The sequence below is a fragment of the Elephantulus edwardii genome, unplaced genomic scaffold, assembly GCF_000299155.1.
Source record: "Elephantulus edwardii isolate Elephantulus edwardi_28Jun2011 unplaced genomic scaffold, EleEdw1.0 scaffold00161, whole genome shotgun sequence".
Classification (NCBI taxonomy): Eukaryota; Metazoa; Chordata; class Mammalia; order Macroscelidea; family Macroscelididae; genus Elephantulus; species Elephantulus edwardii.
This window is the reverse complement of record NW_006399911.1, coordinates 6,389,372-6,398,118: the sequence shown is the minus strand read 5'-3', so window position 1 is coordinate 6,398,118 and position 8,747 is coordinate 6,389,372. Positions and strand designations below refer to the sequence as shown.

The window sequence follows — 8,747 nt, the reverse complement described above, 5'->3', positions numbered from 1 at the left end:
CTGGTGGATTTGAACCGTGCGCCTCTGGGATTGCAGTGCAGCTTCTTGCCACTAGGCCACCAGAGCTCTCTAGTTTTACTCTTTTAAAAGTGTATTTAAATGGAATCATGCTTTTAAAGACATGACTCGTGTTCTATGTATTAGAGCTTTTATACTGTGGCACAAATGAAGAAATAGCTCTTTATGGCTTAAAATCTGAAGACTTTTTAAAATTTCATGAGCATGTGCCGAAGACTTTAAGTAGTAAAATACTGCATCGACTCAAATTTCAGAGCATTAGACCTCACATTACTTCAGGGAGGGTAATAACCAGGACCAGCCAAGAATGATTCCAATGTAGAATTTCCACTGTCCAAACTTGTTACCAGCTCTGACAATAGCTGCCCTTCTCATGTGCTTTGTTTCTAGTCTGGGTTCAAGAATTTGTGTCAGTGACTACAAGGAACTCGGACTATACTCACATTTATGTAATTATCTAAGGAATTAACAAGGTTTTAAACTCAGAATCAGGAAACAAGGCAAAGTCAGAAAGTCTCTATCAAAAAGGGGAGCTCAGCTCTTTCACAAAGGACCCACCAACATGGGCTGTGTTCACACCAGAACCGTGAAGAAGGCGGCCCGGGTGGCCATTGAGAAGTATTGCATGTGTCTGGGTAATGACCTCCATACCAACAAGTGCTTGTGTGAGGAGATTGCCCTTCCTCTCACCATGAAGCTCCAGAGCATCGCAGAGGTACACGGTTTAAATCCACCAGATGCTCTGCTGAAGAAGGAGGGACAATCTCCTCCTGTACCAGTCATATCTGATTTGATGGCACACACACACACACAAATAATAAAATTTAAAAAAAAAAAGCTTCAGAGCAAGAGAGTGGGCTGTCACATGTCTCATAAAGTGCACTCAGAGAGGCACTGTGAGAGGCATCTCCACTAAGCTGCAGGTGGAGAGAGAAAGGAGAGATAATTAGGTTTCAGCCCTGGACCAGGAGGTCATTGAAGTAGATCCTGATACTAAGGAAATGCTGAAGCTTTGGCAGTCTGTCCAGTTTGCAGGTCACTCAGCCCTCAGTTGCAATGAATTTTAAAACACCATGTGGAGCCATTTGAGTCTGTCTACTATGCTTTGATATTTTCAGTAAACTTGGGAACACACACACACACACACAAAAAACCAACCGAGAAGGAGCACGTCCCTCCCACTGCTGGAGAGAAGATAACTCCCAGTACCTCTTGGCCATGTTGCAAACAATTTGTGTTGTTGGAAAATTTTTGTCATGATGATGAGTAAGAATTTGGTAAGGCAAAAATGAAATGTATTATCTCTTTTGGGGCTGTTCCAAGGAAAGCTCTTTGTCCAGCATACCTCTTCTCAGGGACACACAGCTCCCTTCAGTCCTCTGGGAGATGCTCCTTTGATTCATTGGGACAGACTCCTGCCTTCCTGCCCTTCCGCCTCTCCAGTGCTAACAGACCTGGCCCGTATTCAGAGTAGCAGTTTTGTTCCACTTTCTTAGCTACCTTACCAGCACCAGGTTTCTGTACTATCACCAGTTCTGCTGCAGTGTCCCTTCCAGGCCTTTTAATGTCTTTAGTGTTAAATTTCTGTTAGGAGGTTCCTTGCCTCTTCCCTCCCTGCTACTGCTCCATTCTCCCTTCTGCTTCTGTCTCCAAACCCCTGTGAGATTTTCTGTGTATGAACCAACTGATCATTAATTTCAGGGGAGCTCTAGTGACCTAGTGGTAAGGAGCTGTGTTGCCAACCTAAAGTCCTGTGACATGAATCCACCAGGTGCTCCACTGGAGAGAAATGAGCATTCTCCTACTGAGCAACACACTGCCTCTGAAGAGCTGCTGGAGGGTCAGCTATGGTTGGATCTGACTCAGCAGCACACAGTATCATCAAGGGATGGCTGTCCCATCAGGGCCAACAACTCATCAGTCCCCTCTAAGTAGGCCACATATAGTTAATTTGCACATGACTGTTGACCAGCCATAGGTCAAGAGAAAGGCCAGATAAAAGAATAGCAAACCTCAGGGTGTTTACAGCTTATCTAAGAAATGTCTGTCAACCTGGACAAAAAAGTAGCAAACTAAAAAAACGAAGCCTTTAAGTTGTGTGGGCTTGGGGCAATATTTATGTAGTTATTTTCTCAAAGAACAGGGCAGAAAGCTGCATAGAAGAATTCATATCGCCATAGTACTTTCAGAATGCATTTTTTTTTTCAAAATGCATTTTTTTAATCTAAAAGTTTTATTCTGCTATCAGTAACGTGGATAATACTGGTCTTGTTAGGAGGGCATGTTTTGGGTAATATAACTTAAAATGCTTTAAAGCAAATTTCTTTGACATTTCTCCTGTAATTTGCCATTTTTGAGAGGGAAGAGGACTGTAATTCGTTTGATAGCAGCAGCGTAAAGAGAAAATTTCTTCATCCTGCCATAGAATAAAAATGCAGACCATTGACTTCCTTCAACAAGGAACCCTGCCCATCTTCCTCAGCCTTTAAATTCCTGTGAAGTTGTCAGAGAGGGGTGGGGAGGAAGCAGTAAGCTGACCAGAAATAAAAAGCGAGGAGTCTGTGCTATTTCCTTGACGTGATGAAGGTCGCTGTCAGGGATTTAGAAACTTGAGCCAGCAGATGAAACCTGTGTCATTTGTGTTGTCATTGCCAGAGATAGCGCCAGCACAGCCCCTTTGCTAGCTAACAGCCGGTTTCATTGTCCGTCAACCACATCCCCTGCCTGCTTGTCAGCAGAGGGCAGCTCCTAAATAAATATGGGGACTAGTGAGAGACGGGAATGCCTTTCTTTCCCCACTCAGGAAATTTAATGTCACAGTTGTCTAACAGTAAATATAAGCAAGCATTTCATTTGAAGGAGTTTATCTCTATGGAATATAAAAGATTAGACTTTAAAAAAGCAAAGTTCATCTTAAAAATGCACTTTTTCATGTTTATCACAGTGTTCTGATACAATTCATGTTGTTTGGAAAGTTTTTGTCATGATATTAAGTAAGAATTTGGTAAGGCAAAAATGAAATGTATCCTCTCTTTTGGGGCCGTTCCAAAACTTCCATTATACGCTATCTGGTTGAATGAAGGTAGAGTAAAACTTTTCTTTAATAATCTGAGAGAGTCTTTGTACTGACTACATTTCTAGGGAGAGAAGGCGACTAAGTCAGTGATAAGATAATGACTACATTTAAAAGTGGAAAGTGATTGAGAGTGCATGAAATCCCTGGCAGTGTACTCTGTGTTGTTTAGGACAGTCCCGTATCAGAACAGAGCTTAATGGTGAGGACACCAAAGCCATATAGATTTTCCTGCCATCAGTATAAGTTGATGTCTCTGCACTTGTGAGTAGAACGGAGTTCTTTGTTCATTCTTTATATGAAATGGTTCTCAACTGTGGCGGTACACTGGCATCATCTGTGAGCTTTAACATGAGAATGGTGGCAGGGTCCCAACCCCGAAATTGGGAGGTAAATGATCTGGGGTGCAGTCTTGGCATGGGGAATTTTAAAAGTTACTTGAGAGAATTCTAAAGTTTGAAACCAGGGCTGACTAGACTTTCACAGAGGTTTTATTTAGAGCAGTGTTTCCTAAACTTTAGCCTTCAGTGTTTTAATTTATGTCAGTCTCACTTTTATTATTTATTTAAATGTTTCCTGCTGATTTTATGCATCTCTCACATTACTGTAGAGTCAGAACTGACTTACAGGTAACCCTCCAGTGGGTTTTCAGAGGCTGTAAATTGCACTGGAGTAGATTGTCCATCTTTTTTTCCATGAAGTCAACTGGTGGATTCAAACCACCAGAGAGACACCCTTTGTGCTGTCCTCCCAGGGCTCCCTGATTTTAGGCATGGGTACAGAAAACTCCACAGAACATAAGTAAATGTAGATAAAGCTGCATGGGTTCTCATAAAGTGAAAAGCGTGAAGCCAAGATCCAGTCAAGAAGGGAATCTTGCATACCATTAACCCTGAAGTACTCTTCTTGTCTATTCCCAGTTACTGTTCTAGAGGTAAAACCATTGTTTGCTGACATTATGGTTTAGTACACTTGGTTATCTTTGGAACTTTAACTTGAGTTATGCAGTATTTTTTTGTGTGTCTGCTGTTTTCCTGCAGCATATTGGTGAAATCTGTATCATACTTGTATAATTTACCATGGGTGGGGGTTTTTTTCCGTTTGCATATACCGTAATTTAGTTGTTGATAGACTTTAGAAATTTTTTTCCCACAGTGTTTGGCAGTTATTAACAATGCTTTATGATGGGCAGTTATGAACAGTGCATATATATATCTGTCTCAGTGTATACATGCAGTGTTTTTGTTGGCTTGTACTTAGGAATTGAATTGCAGAACCACAGGATATATATATATATATACTCGTTTTACCTAGTGGATAAGGACTTGTGCTGCCAGAGGCATATACATGGTTTGAATCCAACATACTTTGAGGGAAAAAGATGGGCATTCTCCATCTGTGTAATTTACAGCCTCTGATAATCCATTGGAGGTTCAAATAGGAGTTTACTCCTATTAACAGTGAAAGAACTTTCCTGTTTTCCATCCTCATACTTTTCTGTATTGTCAGTTATTCTAGAAGATTGTAGACTAGTTATTTTCATTGGGTTGTTTTTTCTGTTTTAACTTGTATCATAGAAAATTTTGAAAAGTACTTATTTTTAAATGAGGCATGGTGTTGCTTCTGTGTATCCCTATGACTAACTTCCACTCGTGGCTGTCACTGATTTATCTGTTTAAACAAAACAAAGCAGTTCCCATTGTTTCTAATTCCTAGTGACGCATATCTGTCAGCAGAATTGTGCTCCGTAGGGTTTTTCCAGTGGCTGATGTTTTTGGAAGTAGATTGCCAGACTCTTCTTCTGATGTTATAGTGAAAGAATTTGAATTACTAACTCTTTGATTAGCAACCATGTACTTGCCTATTTATTCCAACCAGGGGTTCTGATGGAACTATCCCCTTAACATTTCAGCTTTTTTTTTATTTTATTAATTTTAATAGACATTTACAGAGGTTTTGGATTTCCATTCATTCATTGCTGCACTTTTCTCCCTGCCCACCCCTCCCCACCAGTTCGCTCCCCTCTCAAAAAAGAAAAAGGAAAAAAAAATTCCTTCATTAGTATACAATTCCCCCATCACTTTCCCTCACCCCCCACCCTGAGTACACTACTCTATGCAACCTTAATTCTGGATTCCTGTGCTAACCATAATACTCAATCATATATCACCTCTAATCTGTTCTTTCCCTCATCTGTTTCCATACAATATACATAATTTATCCAGTTTTTTCTGTCATACCCCAACCCTGAGTCAGACCCATTCTACAACAGTGGCACCATGCAGTATTTGTCCTTTTGTGGCTGAGATATTTCACTCAGCATAATGTCCTCCAGGGTCACCCATTTTGAATAATATTGCATGAGTTCCTTGTTTTTCAATGCGGCGTAGTATTCCATTGTGTGAATATACCACAGTTTCTCTATCCATTCGTTTGTTAATGGGCCCTTAGGTTGCTTCCAACTCTTTGCTATTGTAAACAAAGCTGCGATAAACATGGGTATGCTTATATCTGCTTGGATGGCAGACATGGTCTCTGGGGTATATTCCCAGTAATGGGATTGCTGGGTCAAATGGTATCTCTATTTGCAATTTTTTGAGAAAGCGCCACACTGCCTTCCACAATGGTTGCACCAACATTTCAGCTTTTTAAATGATATTGAAGCTAATTGCAGAAACTACCATGAATACTTCAGGACTGTATCTTATAAAGACTGGGAAAATAAAGATGATTACACCAAGTAAAAGGAACACAAATTCATGAATATTAATCAAATACAGTAGGGTTCAAATTTTGAATTATTTTACCAGTTGGCACTTAGAGCTTGCTTATCTGAATCAGAATACAAATAATGGTCTAATAATATATAGCTTGATTAGTGTCATCTTTTTTTTTTTTTTTGAAAAAAGACCTCCTTTTTTTTACTTCAATTTTATTGTTTTTGTTGATGATATATGTCCACAGTAAAACATACACCAGTTCAACTATGTGTATACATTTCATTGACATGGATTGCGTTTTTTGAAATGTATAACTAATTAATTGTTCTTTCTTCATTTACATAAATTCACACTTAAGGTTCTTTTTGAGTTGCCATTCTCAATTTTATCCCACATAGGTACTTAATCCCACTTGAACTTCTGGAAATTCCCTATCTATGTACTATTCTAACCATTTATTATTATTATTATTATTATTATTATTATTATTATTATTATTATTTTGTGTGCGTGTACTGTCAAATCAGATCTGACTGGTACAGGAGGAGATTGTCCCTCCTTCCCTGGCAGAACATCTGGTGGATTCGAACCGTTCACCTCTGGGATTGTAGTTGCAGCTCCTTGCCACTAGGCCACCAGAGCTCCCCTTATTCTAACCATTTTTGAAGGATCTTCATCAGTATTTTGCTTGCATATGATAATCAGTGATCTTGTTCAATAATTTCCGCATTCAGTTGGATCACCCTTCTTAAGAATAGGGACAAATATGGACCTCTTGGAATCTGTTGGCCAGACAGCCGTCCTCCATATGTTCTGGCATAGACTAGTGAGTGCATCCAAGGCTGCATCTGTTAATTGAAATAAGTTAATTGGTATCGCATTGATTCCTGGGGCCTTATTTTTTGCTATTGCCTTCAGTGCAGCTTCCACATCCTCTTTCGTTAACCATTGGCTTCTGCTCATATGGTACTTCCTGAAATTTTTCAGTGTCAATCAATTCTTTCTGATAGAATGACTCTTATGTATTCCTTCCATCTTCTTTTGATGCTTCCTGGGTCATTCAATGTTTTCCATAGCATCCTTCATCATTATTGTGACTTGAGGCTTAAATTTATTTTCCGTTTCTTTTAGCTTGAGAAATGCAGAAGTGAATTCTTCCCTTTTTATTCTCCATTTCCAGCTCTCTGCACTTTCCATTATAATACTTTGCTTTGTCCTCCCAAGCTGCCTTTTAGAAGAGGCCTTAGCACCAGGGGTATCATTGCTGATGTCAGATGGATCCTGGCTGAAAGTAAGGAATACCAGAAGAATGTCTATTTGTGCTTTATTGACTATGCAAAGTCATTTGACTATGTGGATCATGACAAGTTGTGGCTGAACATTGAGAAGAATGGGAATCCCAGAGCACTTGATTGTGCTCATGAGGAAACTGTACCTGGAACAGGAGGCTGTTGTGAATGGGGGAGATTTGCATAGTTTAGAATTGGGAACAGAGTGCATCAGGATTGTGTTCTATCTCTATACTGTTCAGTCTATATGCTGAGCAAATTTTCCAAGAAGCTGGACTCTGAAGAAGATTGTGGCATCAGGATTTGAGGGAGACTTTTCAATAACCAGTGCTATGCAGATGACACAACCTTGCTTGCTGAAAGTGAGGAGGACCTGAAGCACTTGTTTCAGAAGACCAAGGAATGCAGCCTTCAGTGTAGGTTACGTCTCAATATCAAGAAAACAAAAATTTTTACCACTGGACCAATAGACAGTGTTATGATGGATGGAGAGGAGATTGAAACTGTCAGCAGCTTCATTTTGCTTGGATCTACAATTAACACCCTGGTACGAGCAGTCAGGAAATAAGGTGATGCATTGCACTGGGAAAATCTGCAGTTGGGACCTTTCCAAATTATTGAGAAATAATGATGTCATTTTGAGAACTAGGGTGCATCTAATTCAGGCCATAGGCTTTCCAGCTACTAGCTATGCATCTGAGACCTGGACAAGGAATAAGGATGACAGAAAAATAATTGACACCTTTGAGCTGTGGTGTTGGAGAAGAACCCTGAACATCATCCCATGGGTGGCCAAGAGAAAAGATATGTCTTGGAGAGGGTGCAGCCAGAGTGCTCTTTACTGCTAGGAGGTGCTATTCCTTGGAGAGGGCCATGATGTTGGGAAGGGTGGAGGGTCAGTGAAGGAGAGGAAGACCTTCAGCCAGGTGGATTGACAAGGCGACTGCTTCAGTGGGCTCTTGTGTGTCAGGAAGTGTGAGGATGGCACGGGACAGGATTAGGTTTACATGTTTTGTTGATAGGATTGCTAAGAGTTATACTTGACTTGATGGCACCTAAGAACAGCAACAAGATACTTCTTCAAATAACGTAATGCATCTTTCTGCCTCTGGCTGCCACAGCAAGAGAAGCTGCCACCACGTCTGCCTATCTTCAATGGACGGTTGTGCATGACTGCTCCAGTTTCTTGATCAGGAGGAACAAGCTGACCGACAGCACTGAGCCCAGTAACCTCAAAGCCTGCAGCTCTTTTCTGCTATAAGGGCTGACCCACCGCCTGTGGGATGGAGCCACCCTGACAGCAAGGGGGTTGTGGAGGTGTTGAAAGGAGGCCAGGCCAGAGGAAGCCAGCTACCTCCTCCATGTGGACCACCATTCACAAGAATGCCCACGCTCAGCAGCATCTGCTACATGATCCTCAAGAACAAGTACCAGCTGGACCTGCGCATGGCTGCCATTCACAGGTCAGCGCCATTCTGTGCAGCCAGAAGAACAAACAGGTTTGTCCTAGAGAGGGTGAAGCCAGAATGTTCCCTGGAGTCAAGGATTCTGAAGCTTTGTCTGACATACTTTGGGCATGTTGCAAGGAGGGACTGGTCCTTGGAAAGGGACATCATGTTTGGGAGAATGGAGGGACAATGCAGGAGA

At 41.1% G+C, this 8,747-nt stretch overlaps 1 protein-coding gene and 1 pseudogene across 2 annotated transcripts in view; both read left to right on the top strand.

The window, feature by feature from the left end:
- Positions 1-8,747, top strand: part of RUVBL1 (RuvB-like AAA ATPase 1) — a 50,625-nt gene that overhangs the window by 17,081 nt on the left and 24,797 nt on the right. The gene's annotated exons all lie outside the window — the stretch shown is intronic.
- LOC102870859 overlaps positions 8,484-8,747 on the top strand; it is a 1,243-nt pseudogene continuing 979 nt past the window's right edge.